Source organism: Pecten maximus, chromosome 16 (assembly GCF_902652985.1).
Source record: "Pecten maximus chromosome 16, xPecMax1.1, whole genome shotgun sequence".
Classification (NCBI taxonomy): domain Eukaryota; kingdom Metazoa; phylum Mollusca; class Bivalvia; order Pectinida; family Pectinidae; genus Pecten; species Pecten maximus.
This window is the reverse complement of record NC_047030.1, coordinates 15,208,331-15,224,899: the sequence shown is the minus strand read 5'-3', so window position 1 is coordinate 15,224,899 and position 16,569 is coordinate 15,208,331. Positions and strand designations below refer to the sequence as shown.

General features: G+C 32.3%; 1 long non-coding RNA gene across 1 annotated transcript; it reads right to left on the bottom strand.

The window, feature by feature from the left end:
- Positions 1 to 1,709: 1,709 nt before the first annotated feature.
- LOC117344945 lies at positions 1,710 to 15,457 on the bottom strand. The gene is made up of 6 exons (XR_004536300.1): positions 15,309 to 15,457; positions 8,248 to 8,294; positions 7,291 to 7,401; positions 5,945 to 6,061; positions 4,953 to 4,999; positions 1,710 to 3,187 (listed from the first exon to the last, which is right to left on the bottom strand). It is a non-coding gene; the product is annotated as an uncharacterized LOC117344945 (long non-coding RNA).
- Positions 15,458 to 16,569: the final 1,112 nt, after the last annotated feature.

Here is a 16,569-nt window from a genome sequence, read left to right as displayed (position 1 = left end):
ATTATTGTTTGATTTTGTCAGCGATAACAAGATTTTTGTTATCGTCGCAAACTGAAGGGGCATTTGAAAATAAACATAGATAGAGGATTGTTTCCAATAAATATCTTGTGACCTGTTTTGTCTTAACTTCAATTTTTACATAAAGGTATCAGGAGCCATGCTTTTGTATTCCGGTACTGGATTTCTCTAATGGAATTCTTACCTTGATGACAAGTAAATAAGACAATTTTTTGAGACTGAATGTTATGTAATCGTCTAGAAAAAATACAGATGTACAACCATATTCATGGCATGCAGCTATAAGATTTCGTGTTATTTCCAGGCAAAGAAATCAATAATGATTATTTAGAGAATTTGGAACAGTCAAGTTTTTGATACAATACACGAAAATAAGTTTTATGATAATTTTCTTCTATTTTGCACTATCATTATACTGATACATAGTTTGATAGTTTTGCTTGGGGAATGAATTTGAAATCAAATTGTATAATTATATGATAATTATATTAAAGACAAAAGCCAATGCGAACGGCTCGAATCAAACGTTCAAAAGCATACTATATTAACTATGAAACACTTAAATTGAAAACCCCAATATTCTTGTGTGATTATCAGGGGAAACTAATTTATTTTGTGTCTATTCCATTTATTATTTGATTTATTATTTACGTGTGTTACGTATGTCTAATTCTCAAATTATTTAAGCGTTTTACAATTCATGTTTTACAATTGTTAATAAGACGCTAATAAAATACTATTGACGTTTTATGAATTGAATTGTTATATATTTCACAGATACACGTCTTCATAGTTATCCTTTTTATCCCCGATTCCTTGGATTTCAGTATATTAAATATGTCCCACATACAAATAATATCCATAAGCATGTGTATCTTAGTTAACACAGAAAAGCAATTAATTCACTACACTGATGGCATTGAATAATGATGTACAATAAGAAAGCTTAACTAGGAATATTGTTGCACTGAAAATAATTTAGAGTATATTCTATACCCGCCACTACCAGCCGGCAGCAATCTACAATTACAACCCTCGTCAGTGAAAAAAAACTTAATACGATTAAATTGTGAACATAAATCTTATTGCAGTCAAGACAAGTATCCACTGGAGTCCCCTAATTGTGAACTTTGATCCACAAAAATATAATTTATCGTTATGTACATTGTAGGCAAAGAAAAATATGGAAACCTGTTCATGCAATGAAGTACGGTGATATAGCGGTAGAGCTTTGTCGCCAAATGGTCCGATCGTAGTATTTTAGAAGAATTTCTAACTTTGTGAGTTCAATAACAATGACAAGGCTACCAATAACTTTGCTTTTTTTTCTTTTCTTTTTACAAACAGTTCAGATAAACAGAGACAGCAGCTGTATTAACTGGACTTCTACTCCACAGGAGAACATAAGTGCTACAAACAAAAGTATCGCTTGTTATCTACATACATACATCTAGCTTTTTTATATAACGTTAAACAATATAAACTATGCTGTTTGGGAATAAGCCGTTAAGCTAGTTCTAAGGGCACCTGCGCAAGCACAAACCATAAACAATTAATTTTGGACATTGTTTGCGCTACATAATCTACACTATGTACGTCTAAGTTGATTATCTGTATTGCCGACACTTTCACGTCTAAATTAAAACTCAAAATGACTGTACTCCTCATTTTATAGATAAAAGATACAATACTGAAAGTTGAAATACGAGATTTTAATACACAAAACACAATTTCATCAAGTTATTCCATACGTAGGCCGGATACTATAAATGTAACTCAATAGTTGCAAGTTTTCATTATGATCTTCACGCACATATATTCTATTGTCAAAGCTCATACAGAAACTAAAACCGCTAGACCACTGACTATTGTCTAGCGAAAGGCGGAGTCATGTGACGAATACCAGTAACTTATTCCGACAGAACACTGAGAATAGTCGGTGAGACGAAACCTAGCAAAAGGCGGAGTCATGTAGGCGAATACCAGTAACTTACTGGGACAGAACACTGACAATAGTCGGTGTGACGAAACCTAGCAATAGGTGGGGTCATGTAGGTAGTATACCAGTAATTAACACTGACTGTAGTTGAGACGATACAGGCGGAGTTGTGTAGGTGGTAATTAGTAATTGAATAATAAACTAAAGCTTTACTTTCGCTTTTACAATATTGATTAGGATCATTGGCTGAATGCATAAGAAGTTAATGTCTTCTGTAAATATACAATAATATTGAGCTTTTTTCACGTGCCATACATTGTGTTCAATTATAGTCGGTTTAATGGCGTTTCCATGCTGTTTCTGTTAAATATTTGAAGATGCGCATGTTCTGTACTTACGTCTTTCCATGACATAGTATGATGATTTGCAATGTGTTTTGATAATGCAGTTGGCGGTACTGTGATCTATTTATCTTTTAGCGCTCGAATTTCCGCGCATAATCGAACTCATACAGATTTCCACGATGAGATGGCTTATTCAAAACGCTATCGTAACCATTATACATGTATATAGAAACCGCTATTACCGTTATCATGATTAAGCGTTATGTTTTCATTCCAAAGTGCGCTTACATAATTCTACCGCCAAAATGTACATTAAGAGTAAATAGATTTCTTTCAATCAAAATAGTGAACTAAAAGTTATTCCTTTATTATGGTCTTTACATTATATATCATTCAATTAGTATGCAAGAAAAATGGCATGAAAATGATCCAACATATACAGAAGAACGAAAAAAAGATATAGTGAAAAATACAAAGATACTATTAAGGAAAACATATATAATGACAATTCAGGTACATTGTATATCGATGTATTCGTGTTTATAAATAAGCAAACAATATCTTCTAAAATTGAAGCAGACAAAGAAAATAAACAGTATTCGATATTACGATTTCTTGATTTTAGATTTATAGAAATAACATAAATTCAAAAAATAAATAATACAACGTTGATTTGAATATAACGAGAGTATTGCTGATAAGTTAACTTCCGAGTATGCATCTTACACAAAATTAGGAGTCTGATATATAAGTATTTTGTACAATAACACAAACATTATGAAAGAACTAAGTGGATTTAAAAAACACTTTGAAATAGTCCCGGTATTGTTTGGCGACATTTGAACACTGGTAGAGGAAGCGGCGGTAGTAGTAGTTGTTGTTGAGCCTACAACAGAAATAAACTTTACGCTAGTACTTAAACATTGATTTTCAATTGATTTCGTATATACACCCTGCATTACGTTCAATGCTGTCTGCAAAGCAAAGAAATATACTGCCACAGACGTATTCAGAACGTAAAGACGAGGTCTTAAGGTTTGTATATGCTGTATTCTATAACCATTGATTTCAACCAAAAATGGGTTATAACCTATATTGGGTCAATATGAATCATGGATATAGTAATTTAAATTATCTCAAAATGTTATCAAATCAACATACAAAACTATCAGTTGGGTCTGTTCCAATTCACTTACAGTTACACATTCATTTACACAATCCTAATTTTTATCCTCTACATTTGATAAACACCATTATAAATAAAGCATATCCGATTTGTATGGTATTATAATACTAAGCGTGTTTGCTGCGGAAAGTTAATATCAAGGTAATCACATCCGTTTCATCTATTAATTTAGGTAGTGTTTGTGTGACAGCACTTCATATTTCAAGTAATGGGAACAACACTATATTGCAGGGACACAGAGGAGGGGGCAATATTCCATGTGAAATTTTCGTAATGATCAGTTTTGTCAGAAAAAATACATATCTGTACCATAATAAAACATTTACAAACAAAATTTACTATGCACTAAACATTCAAGTTTTGATTTAAAAAAAAAATTATTTTCAAGGCCCAAAAGGACGCAAGTTTTATCTATCTGCCCATTTGATTGTAGTAAGTATTTGCTATAGATCAATCGGTACGTTATACTTCTTTTATGTTGAGTAAGATTACAAACAGTAACAAGAGAATTATACGTAGATGTGTTAATAATGCAGTTAGGGTAAATATATATTGGTATTATACCATATCGTCATCAAGGCGTAACACTTTAGTCATTTCTGTAATATTCAGATAATGCTGTTTAGTGTCAATCTACAAATATTTGCGTGCTGTTCATTCTCAAGGTGTAAGCGGGGGCGCTATCTAAGCGAAAATTCATAGCTGCGAACTTGCTTTTCAATGTTTGAAAAACGAATCGCAGCTGGACATGCCAAATGTAATAGCCCGAAGGTGTCTGATTTTGTAATGGACATAATAATAAACAACACGGACTTAATTACCTGATATTAACTAATTTTGTGAAAATAGGAACATAAATATTTGTGAACTTGTGTAAGGTGGTAAAATAACTGCCCATGTTTTTCCTTAGTTGAATTGTCATGTTTGGTTGGGGAAAAAACGAATGTTAATAGCCGCAACAATAGCAGATTTACTTTAAATCATCAAGGATTTTTATGTTGATGTATATAACAAACATTATCTGTAGCATAAACTTATCCTTCCGTTTACAGGTATATCGCAAATGAATTCCGTGTCCGCATAATAAAGGTTGATATATATTTCAATACACAAATTTAAAATATGCAGATATTACGACTTGAAAGGCGAAATTATACAGTAAATACAAAACCAAGTCTCTCTTAACCTCATACCCAGCGGGTAAACGTTTATCATACATCTAATTCAATATAAATAGCATGATAATGTATTCGAAGGATCCATATGCATACAAGTGTAAATGAACTAAAATATAATATTTTGCATTCTCGATACCTCCATTCAAAGCAAGGATTATTCACTACGAAGCAGTATAATTGTGTTGTAAGGATACCATATTAAAGCTTAAGGTGAAGTACACCTGGTAGATATACGTTAAATTCATTTTCATTATGACCGAGCATAATGTTTTGGTCATTGGACGTACATTTCAATTACATGGGTGTTTTCGTACCGGCGGATTCACTACGTTACCTACAATTAAAACGTAGATATAAATATTTAAATTATCTTATTAATATTATCGTAATAACAACAACTATGTGGGGTTTTATTCCAACTTGATAAGGATATGTGTATACCCAAAACCACAATGTCCATCGAAATTATCTCAGAAAATGTAAATAATGCATGTTTTAAAATTCTTCAACGACGAGAGTACATTAATTTTAATCACGGTATAGAAAAGTACCTAATTAACATAACAAATGAACAATTAATACCACAATGTCTAAAAATGATTGCTTGCAAGACTGAAAATTACCTACAAAATAAAGAGGTAGAATACGGCAGAATCTCTTTGAGGTGAAGGTCTTTAAGATTATTTCTAAAGTAGAGTAGAAAAGATTAAACACATTGGGGATGATAATAGCTAGAAGTGCATGTAACCTTGGCATGATAAATTATTACACAATAGCCTATTGTTGTTTTTCTATCGATCACAAATACTCAGGTGTAGCAACTTTGCTATTAATGAAGATTATATAGATCAACACCAGAGTGAGATTAAGACATTAAATTGTGATGAGTAATGTCACATGAACACGAACGAGAAGCTCAAACTAAAAGCAAGACTCACACAAAGTATACACTTGTTTATAAACCACAGGTCAAACGAGTAATGATACTGTCTTTATTTTCCCATGAATACTGCAACTAATGAGATCGCTGTCTAGCATTCCTTTAAAGTAAGGAGATGTAACCTAGTCACTGGTACATGTAGTTATTACCACATAAACAATGTATAATTTGTACATAAAGGTTGATCAAAGTTTTAAGGCTTGTAATTCATTCAAACATGAAAGTTATGGAGGAATCATATTGGAGGAGAATGATGTAAGAGGAATTTATAGATACAACACAATGAAAATCGTGAACATAATGCATGACTACTTATATTTCCAGTAAACCAGGACGTACTTTCTGTCTCACAAAGGGTTCCAGTATAGCCCGATACACAGGAACAAGATTTCGGAGATGTAGACCCACATGTTCCTCCATTTTGGCAGCTCGCTCCACCACTATCTTCACAGGTGTCTGCAATAAGTTGAATTGATATCGTGGATCATAACAGTAGTTGCTAGATAAAGGTAAAATATAACAAAGTCTCAGCTCAAAAGAAGCCCGTCGAGACCTCTTAGACTTTGAATAAAATTAGACTACCACTGTCCATGTATGTGTATTATATTAAAGTACCAACGTCCGGACAATGGGGTAAGACATTTTTACAATAACGTCTCTTTGGTCTTTTTGCTCGTAAGGACGTTCCCAGCTTAGGTTTACATCCATGCGTCCTTTCCTTATGGTACTGTTTGTTTAATTTCTAGTGCTGCCAAACTATATATTCCTATGTTAGCCCTGAATGTTTCAAATATCAAAGTTCCAAGTAAATACGTAAACTACAAAACGTAAACAATGGTGGCACTAAAATATACACAATGAATGGAGAGGATTTGTTTTATATTTCAATTCCCCTTCACCAGACGATATCTAAGAAAACTGTTGATTCACGTTATAGTGCAAATTAACCCTCCGTTGAGCAGGGTTAACATATGTTGGTACATAAATAATTATCATCTTTTCACCCAGCTATGTGATGCTTTTGACCAGCTCATCAACCTAACATATCCATGAATATAAAAAAGCTTGTTGATTCCAAACATTTGTTTTGAAAAAATTGCTTTCGCGATTAGCAAGGTCTAGGAATGATTTCACTAGACTCAGTTCTTGGCTTGACACAAGAAAGACATTAAACATTGAGTTGTTATAGTTCGATTTTTATCAATTCAGAAGCACAAAATAGACTTTTAATGTTTTCTGCAATATTTTGTATTTTCATTTACAATGCTTCTTTTTTGCGATGTTAACCTATCCTTAACAAAGTGAAAAATTAAACCCACTGACACCAACAGAAAAATCCTCGTAATACAAAAATAATACTTCTAACTCAAAATCGGTAAAACGAGGATACCATATGAACAGATATTATGAATTTTTATAGAGACCATTTCAAACATACAAGGATAAAAAGACAATACAGGTCTTTTTGACAGTGTAAGGGTTCTTTATAAATCAAGGTAAAATATGAGGTGAAGTTATATTCTCTAAATTAGAACCCAGGTGATGACAACGGAATCACATAACATATCAACAAGCATCGAACAAGGCATCGAATAATACAGTAGCTCGCGTCAATGATAAATGTGTATTTATCATGACCACATGGTCATCGTTTACGTCACAACTGCTATTCTGAGATAACTTACCTGTACAGTTAACACCGTAGTATCCAGTATCACAGACGCAAGTATTACCAGAACAAACGAAATTCCCTTGACATATCGGAATACATAGACTTTCACAGTGCGAGCAAAATACTACAAAGAAAAAAACCTTAGTATAGTAGTGCAATAATGTTTCTTATCGTCATGTCATATAAAGGACAAGTTGATCAATGACATCGTAGTGTTTAAATTATTAAACTATTGAAACACCTTTTAATCAATGGTTGCCTGGTTTTTATGATTATCATGTACATGTATTTATTAATTGACCAGTGTTGAGGTATGGTATAGTCTGTAGCTTCATTTTGTTTACAAATGAAATATACACGTTGATATGTATGCGTACCCACCCTATCACTTATCAACACATACGCCCTCCAGATAAATATGCTTAACAGTTTCCGTAACCTTCTCACGAACCAATATTGTACGAGTATGATTCTGGTCTTACTTTCATTTACTATCGATCGCTCTTGAGACAAACGCGCCGATCGATGATATTGAGTATGAAGTTAACTTTCGGATAGTTTTATCGTGCACTAATTCTACTAGTTGCTCATTTTCTTGAGTTAGTGTCCAACCCCTTATTTTATCAACATAAGCGAATGAAAATTAATTGATATATAGCAATTGTTTATCTTTGTGCATTGCACTGATAGATTCTTGTGTGTATGATAAAATGTTCACCAGGATTTAAAGAGTGATCAGCTTTAGTCTTCTATTTGAACCTCGCGGACAATAAGTAATGTGCAATAAAATTGTGCTACTATCACAGTTTCACCATACCAGTAACTGTTTAGAAAAATAATAATGCAGTAAAATTACGTGTTCCTTATATTAAATGTATTTCTTTAGCGAGATATGATTAATAACCATTCATTGAAGATAAATCTAACGCGGCATTCTATAAATGGAATTCAATAAGAACTGTGTTCTTACCTGTGATTATAATCAAAAGACAGGGGTGAATACCAATGTCCATGCTGCTGTAGATATGAAATGATAAAGAATTCAAAATATAAGAGCGGGGATCGTTATCTGTTAATTATTGTATGACATACATTGTACATATTTTTCTGTTTCCTAAAAATGAAACTAATAAAACGAATGAACATTTACTTAGTGTGATTGATGTGAAAAAAAAACCTTCTCGATTTATATTTGAAACATAGTTGTTTTGTTATATTGAAATTATATCAGTAAAGGATTTTAATCGCGCACGGGTTTGTCACCAGTCGTCATAGCGACATACACAATAGGTATGTTTTTTCTTACAATAATAACGACAGTTCACTCATATCAACATAATAACCAACAGAGTAAATTGCTTCTGTTTTCACTCTGTTAACACGCAGGTAACATGAAAATGGTAGAAAATGGCAATACCTCGTAAACGATGACATCCCGTTAAACACAGAAAGTGCCATTGTCCTGAAAACATGATCTATCTTAAAGTTTACTATTTCTTTTGGAGCATGTTTATCATATCTACAATAGGTATGTACATATATAGCGCATATATTACTTAAATATTAATATCATCGATTATGCTTCACATGCTATATATCATATTTAATATTTACAATGTATATTTGAACGAAAATTTCCTTACCCATTAACCTACCGTAGAGATTGTGCTGTGATCAAATAGTTAATGTAATTGTAAATGTGAGCGTTATACTACAATATTCATAACAATGAGGACAATACAAGTATCATAATTGTTGTTATAAGTCACGCAAAAATAACAATGTTTTTTTAATGTAACTGTCTTGATATGTCATTTATTGTTTTTATGATGACAATGCTTTGAAAGTTACCAGCCTAATAATACATTTCAAATTGAAGTATATCTGAATCGTTGTATGATATCTATCTGTCTGTATTTATTGAACGATAGCAAATCTATTTTAGTCATATACATTGTTTAGAGGAACGAGGACGAATCTCCAACATAGAGTGTTTAGAAGTAAAGGGCTGTATCTCAAACTTATCAATTTTAAAATTTTAATAAATTACCATTCCATGTGAACTTTTCGTATAGAATTTGTACTTTATTTAAACTTAAATGATCTTATTCTTTTAAATCGCAGCTGTATCGCACAGATATATATATCTCCTGTTTTATTGTTTTGCTTTCAATTACAGCTTTAGACTCTCGAAATCTTCAACTCCATTTTCTTAAAACCTCAAAACCTGACTCACGGCTTTGTAGTTCTATGCCGTCCATGTTCCTCTAAACAATCAATTTAATCGCATCTCTTATATATTCATAGCATCATAGAAAATCATACTACTGTATTTCTCGCGAGGCTTATTGTCTCGAAACAGCTGGAGTCGTATGAAAACAGGTGCCAAGGATTCACCAGCAGCCAGAGACATATGAAGACAGGTGTCGAGGAGACACCAACATCCAAGGTTATATAAAAATTGGTGTCAAGAAGACATCAAAGTCAGTGTAATGTGAGGACGGATGTCAGGGAGACACCATCAGAAGAAATCAAACTAATAAAAGAAAAAGATAAAGGTCTCCAATGTTGCATTAAAAGCATCAAATCAGTGTTAGTCTCTTTGGTGCCCTCCGGTGACATAGACACCCGTTGTTGTCTTCTAAGAACGAAAGCATACTAAAACATCTATGTTAGAGACCTGATTCTCAGTCTGGTCGGTGTTGTTTAACAACAGTAACAAGATACAGTACATGTCGAGATAATTAGGAAAACATCAATAGAAACATAGTAAAAACAAGGACGCCAACTCAGTTTCCGAAAAGTCACATTCATCAACTGGTTCTTTGATTTGATAAGAATTTTATTTCCAATAATGTAACCAAATCCCTCAAATATTCAACTATAACACAATAAATGCAAATGAATATCTGTGTATATATTTCTAATTTTACATGCTGTTTGTTGACATTCCAGCCAAGTTTTGTTTTTATTATTATGAATACCGAAATCTGGGTGATATCATCAAAAAGAACACTTCGTTCAATACTTGTTTCTTCAACGCCCTTTACGAAGAAAAAAAGAATGAATAAACAGCGACCTGGAGGGCACGAGTTTAAATAATCTCTATAGTGAACATTGAAGACAGCTGAGAAACAACCGCAGATTCTACAGTGCCGCCATATTTCGTCGCCCCTGACAACATGTTGAGAGATACATGTATCCATGCACGAACGATAAATTATGAAAATCAAAAAGGTGTTTGGTGTTGCATGGCGACGACGTGATGACACATTTATGAATAAATGATTATAGCTCAGAACCGAGACAACGCCATGACACCTGATATAAGCATTGTTGAAATGATAGTCATTAGTCATCGAAAATAATCAGTTTAACCCTGTCAAAACACAAAACGTTATTTGAACTACTATTTCTAATAAAAAAAAAATACTGTAAAATAATCTTTTATTAATGTCAAAATCCAAATGCAAGACATAAATCATTTGTATTGATTAGAAATGTACAATTTATTTTATATAAAAGTATATAAAAGGTTGTGTTCAAACCATTTTATATAAAGCCCCAACAAAGTCATTTTAAACCATGTAAGTGAAAAACAAATTTTTATTAACACGTTCTGAGATTGTTTCATTCCACGAGTGCCCACACATAATATATAACATTTACTGTACCAATAGGTATTCATTTTTGATTAAGCGATTTCGATTTGTCACAGCAAATTATAATTTGAAATCATTTTGAATCGCACTATCCAAAATTGTATAAAACGAAATGTACAGAAGCCATTTATTATCTGAAGAGCGATATCAAATTGTATTGAAACGTTATTAATTATAATCGAAAGTTGAATAAAGCGCTGAGTCCTGTATTATCCATACATTTCAACAATGCTAGATTATGTACAGAATGACTCAGAATTAAGGTCTAATAGCTATGTAAATACAGTATGTACATCTCAAGTCCAATTAAAGGAGAGGGTATATCAAGTATGACAAACATTGTAAACTTCAACAAAAGTTATTTGATATCGCAGAGGTGAAAATATGGTTAGATAAAAACATACAATTTTAGGACTGATTAGAAAATAAAGTCACGTCATGTAGCACAAAATAAAGTGTGTCTTCAAAATACTCAGGGTAGACTTGTTTGAATATTATTTAAGAATGATGCATGAGGCAAACATATAAAAGTTTTAGAAAAGCGGGTCTGACAAAAGAATAATCAATAAATTGGCGCCTAACCAATAAGTACTTATAATAAGAACACAACAGAAGCTATTTTTAGTTAAAACTCTTGCATGGTTAACAATCTATAGATTCAAGAAAACGGTAATATGTTGGATGTATATACATGTACATTGACTATACCAAGTGTTGTTCTTAAGATTAGCAGGTTAATCTCTTATTTCTTTTCTTTTTTAATGAATAGATTATGTAAAGTTTTCAGTATTCATTTTTTTCAGGAGCAAACAACAAAATATTAAGAAATTCCTTTATGAAAATTTGTATTTATATAAGAAACAAAGCAAAATCAAATAAGAAATTCCATCATGAAAATTATTCTCAACAAAATCTGAAACATATAAAAGATGTCATAACTTGAAAAAAAAATGGCAATTTAACCTTACTCATGATCGACGGTGAAAGTCTTCCACGTGATAATAAGCTCATAATAACTAATATTTTTCTCTTTGAATGATGTTTTCCGTGTTTTTTCTCTGCACGCCTCAACAATATCATAACAAAACTGTAAGGGTGAAGAGAATTTCAACAAGGACATGTCACTCTAACAGAAATAACACACTGAGGAAACATTGTAAGGGGTGTTGTTTAGTCATCTCAAAGACAGTCGTTATCATGACTAATGGCTAACTTCTATTCAAACGGAGTGAATGACCTTTAACACACCACCATTTAAAACTTTTTGATTTTAAATTGATAACAAGTTATAAATATAATAAACTGTATTGTCATTCGGACGGGTTAAGTCGATATAATTTGTGTTTCGTCTCATGTTTATAATTCCTATGAGAAGCACTGTTATCCTAACGGGTAATGGAAGAGAGCATGAAGATCTTTATCCAAACTTTCAATAATATAACAAAAACTAACATACTGATACTATTAAAAGTTACGAAGATATCGAAAATATTTTACTATGTGTGTAATTTGTCCCTGTTTTACTGCTATATAGTCCAAACTGAGTTTTGAAGCTACACAAGCTAACAGTTTGAACGACTTAAGACATGTCAATGTTGACAGCTCATATATCAACATCCACAAACAACTTGTTGACCACAATACCTAAAAGTTATAATGTCCATCATGGAATATCACTATACATAGACGTATTAGAAGGTCTGTTTTGACACTACGAAGATTTGACAAGTGATGATCATGATCAGTTGAGCAAGCATTTAACATAAAGAAAATGAAATTTTTAATTGGAGGCGATATTGTTAAAACTAAACATGGCGTGAATGCTGGTTTACTTGTGTTTATGACTGGTCTGATTGGAAATATACTAATGTGGAATTTTTAAAGTATTTCGAAACTTACATATCTTAGTGTTCGTGGGGGAAAACAAAAATATAAAAATATTTTCTAAATTGAATTTTTGATAAATTTTATCAACGGCTGCTTGATTGTTTTAATGTTAAATACCTGCAAACATGTTTATGAATATTAATATAGTATTATGCATTTGAAAATAATAATAATACGTATGCCTAATATATGAAAAGCACGAGATAATATCGCCTTCTAAACAGAATATATTTAACTTAAACTCACAAACACTTCCTGCAAAATTGTTAGCGTTACATAAACCAATAGAATGTTTTTAATTCACCTATGCTACATGATCTTGGGCCACTTTGGTAACAATTTGAGACAAACATCTACTACGGCTTTTAATCAAATCTGATCGATATATCCCGTATATCCGTAGACGTTTGATAACAACATTTAGGGGATAAAAATAGTTTGAACTTCAGAAAATTTCCACATTTCAATTTGACAAAGTAGATATTGTCTTATGATATGTAAGTCTAATATGATTACAATAACTCACAATATATTGTTTTAAAATGGCATTTGAAAAGTAATTTAATGTTTGACAGATAAATCAGGAAAGAAAGAAAAACGTTTATCAAGAGTAAAACACAAGTATATTGATGCGTTAAATGTCATACACTAGCTGCGATAACGTAGCTCTGGACGACGGACGGACAATTTCTGACAGATGGTCGTCCGGAGAGCAGTGTAGGCAGGGTATGAATATTCGTTCTTGTCATACACATGTAAACAATTTTCTCAATATTTAAAGCAACCGACGCCTCCAGATTCTATAATGACCATGGCTGTATATAGGACGTTAAACAATACAAAACCACCAGATGACCTGACGCATATTCCAATAAACGTGTACTTAAAAGGAAATAAGTTTGTTCTTAATATGAAATGAAATATAATTTGAAAAACTTCATTTTATAATTTACCAGTGAAATAGTCATTGCGATTGGTAAACCCCCGAATTAAAGCTCTTGATATGAGTTATTGGCTCCGGGTTTAATACGCTTACATATCCAATCCCCACGACCAAAATTAAATATAATATAAAACATTCCAGCAAGAAATTACTGTTCGTTATCAAACGATAATTGTCCAATATTATAGATATTATGATATATATTAAGACCTTGTTAATAAGATAAAAACCTTATCTAAAGTGGTCGTAAGTCAATATTTAAAGGCATTGCTTGCTAAAGTTTACTTATCAGTAAAGGGTTGTAATTCAATACTTTTCAAGTATAGTTTGCCTATTGAGGATAACGAGAACTTCAGATATGAAGCAGTGTATATTGACTTTTGAATCTTGAGAGTCCAATTTATAGTTAAACACATCTAGAACTTTGCTACTCCAGTAACAGGCTAGGTTCCTTGTATTTGTTTCATTTATTATTCTTGTGAATTACTGTTAAATTGATAAGATCAGTAATGAATAATAAGATGATTAAAAGGACAAAATATAATATCAGAAATTTTAATTATGATAGACATTTTCTCTACCACATGTGGCGAATGTGGTTATGTAAGCGTGCGAACGTAGATAATGAAATGTCACACAATCCACTTAGTTTATAGACAAGAGATGTCATAAATCAAATGATTAAATTTCATCATTGCAGATCAAAATAATTATCGGAGGTAAATACTTTGTATGTAGTATAGGTTTATGTTGTCACAAAGGAATTACCTCTGCAAACATCGTGTTCGATATCTTATTGATCAAAACACTGACATTGGCATCGAATAAACATAATATATTGTTTTGTAAATTTTGTTTCTGAATAATTCAATGATTAGTTTTCACTCGGACAATAGTATCCTTAGACAATAGCCATGTAACATAAACAGCAAATACAACTTTTATGGCTAACACGGGGGGAAATTATTCCTGATGAAAATAAAATAAGTTCATTTCTATATACAATGACATTTGTTTTGTAATTTAATTCTGCAACTTTAAACAATAACAATAATTCAACATTGTACTCGGACGTTTTGTTATTTAATATCAATATCACATTACCTATCAAAACATTAAATAGGATTTGACAGTTAGTAGAGTGAGCTCACAATTAAGAGAATTTCAAAAACCTCCAAAAATTATTTGAAGCAAATATATAAAAACACAACACGTATATAAAACTCATATATCAGCGCTAATGTTCTCATCATAAATCAATTATAAACAAACTATAATGAAGCACATCAAAGGATTGTACAAGACACTCAAGTAAAATACAAACTGAGAGTTAGATCATGTAAAACCAAAACAAAATTAGACTGCACCATACAGCTGTTTCGTCCTTCTAGGACTCTTCATTGATGATAAGGGCCTAGAGTAATCAGGGGAGACAACCAAACTTAAAACAGTTCAAAGATAAACCCCTTCCAAATATGTAGCATGTAAATGGGCGTAAACTGAAATCACACATTTGTTTAAATATCAAATGGCCCTTACCTTGTTGTGATGTGCCACGTAAATAGATCACACCTAGGACTGAAGAAAGTTAATCCCTATACATGTTATAATGGTATGTGGTATTAAGCCAATGACATCCGAGTCGCCTGACTAACACTCACACATATACAACCGTGTAGCCCTTCAAATCTATATATAACAGTATAATAAAAACATATACTACGCTTTACGTCGTGGATAGCGCAACCGTATCGAATCCCTTCTTTTTCAAAACAGATGCATATGCATAAGGTTGCCACATGGAACGATTAATGCTCCTGGTAATATGATATTTAAACGCGCCGCCCGAAAGAGTGCATTTCAAATCATAACCCTATTTAGAGTAACTGACATTCCATATATCAAATAGCTCTACATAAACGGACATATGAGTAGGCTGTCTAATTTATTTATATTTTTATCTGCCTATGAACTTGACATCTATTGTCACATCTATTTTTTGGTTAGAATGAGAATATCTTAATCTATGTAATCAAAAGCTATGACATTGTTTTTCGCACTTTAGTGCTAACCTTGGATACTTACCTGAATGAAATAAGAAAACAGATGCGAAATATCATTATGTGTATTCTGATAAAAGATAACCATATGTCTAAGAAATCATTAATATTCATGTGGAACTGATTAGATTTGTGAAACCTTGTACTTTTATGGTAAGGGAATACGATTTGGAAACGTTTAAAGAGGACCATTCTGCAGATATTTCCATAAAACGCTATTTAATCATTTATATTGCTCGTATTCAGACGAAGATTGAAGGTGCGTGGTTCGATGCTCCTTACCCTTTTCGGTTTGTGTTTCTCGGGAAGCTGAGAAATGGGCCGGTCTGTGCTGTTGTTATTGTGTCCTTGGGAAGACAGTTTACCCTAATTGCTCTCGTTGGCATTGTGGCGGGTCTCCGTGTGTTATTCAGAGAGGTAGTCCCCAACTACTAAAGGGAAACCCCTCATTATTTGACCCTTGTTGTTCACGTGACGATAAAGCCAGCAAAAAAACAAACGCATTCAGGTCTGGACTAAAATAAATGGTGCAGTTTATAAACATTTTTTTAATAAAAATAACTAGAGAAAACAGTTGTTATAAGCAGGTAAGCATGGAATAAAACCTCGGATTAAGTAAAGAGTACATACATTAGAAACTGATGCAGAGACTACTGGGTTTGACTTGTTTCATCCGTGGACTAAGCCTAAGATAGGAACAAAAGAGCAACAAATATGCGTGTAGTATGTTTCCAAATGGA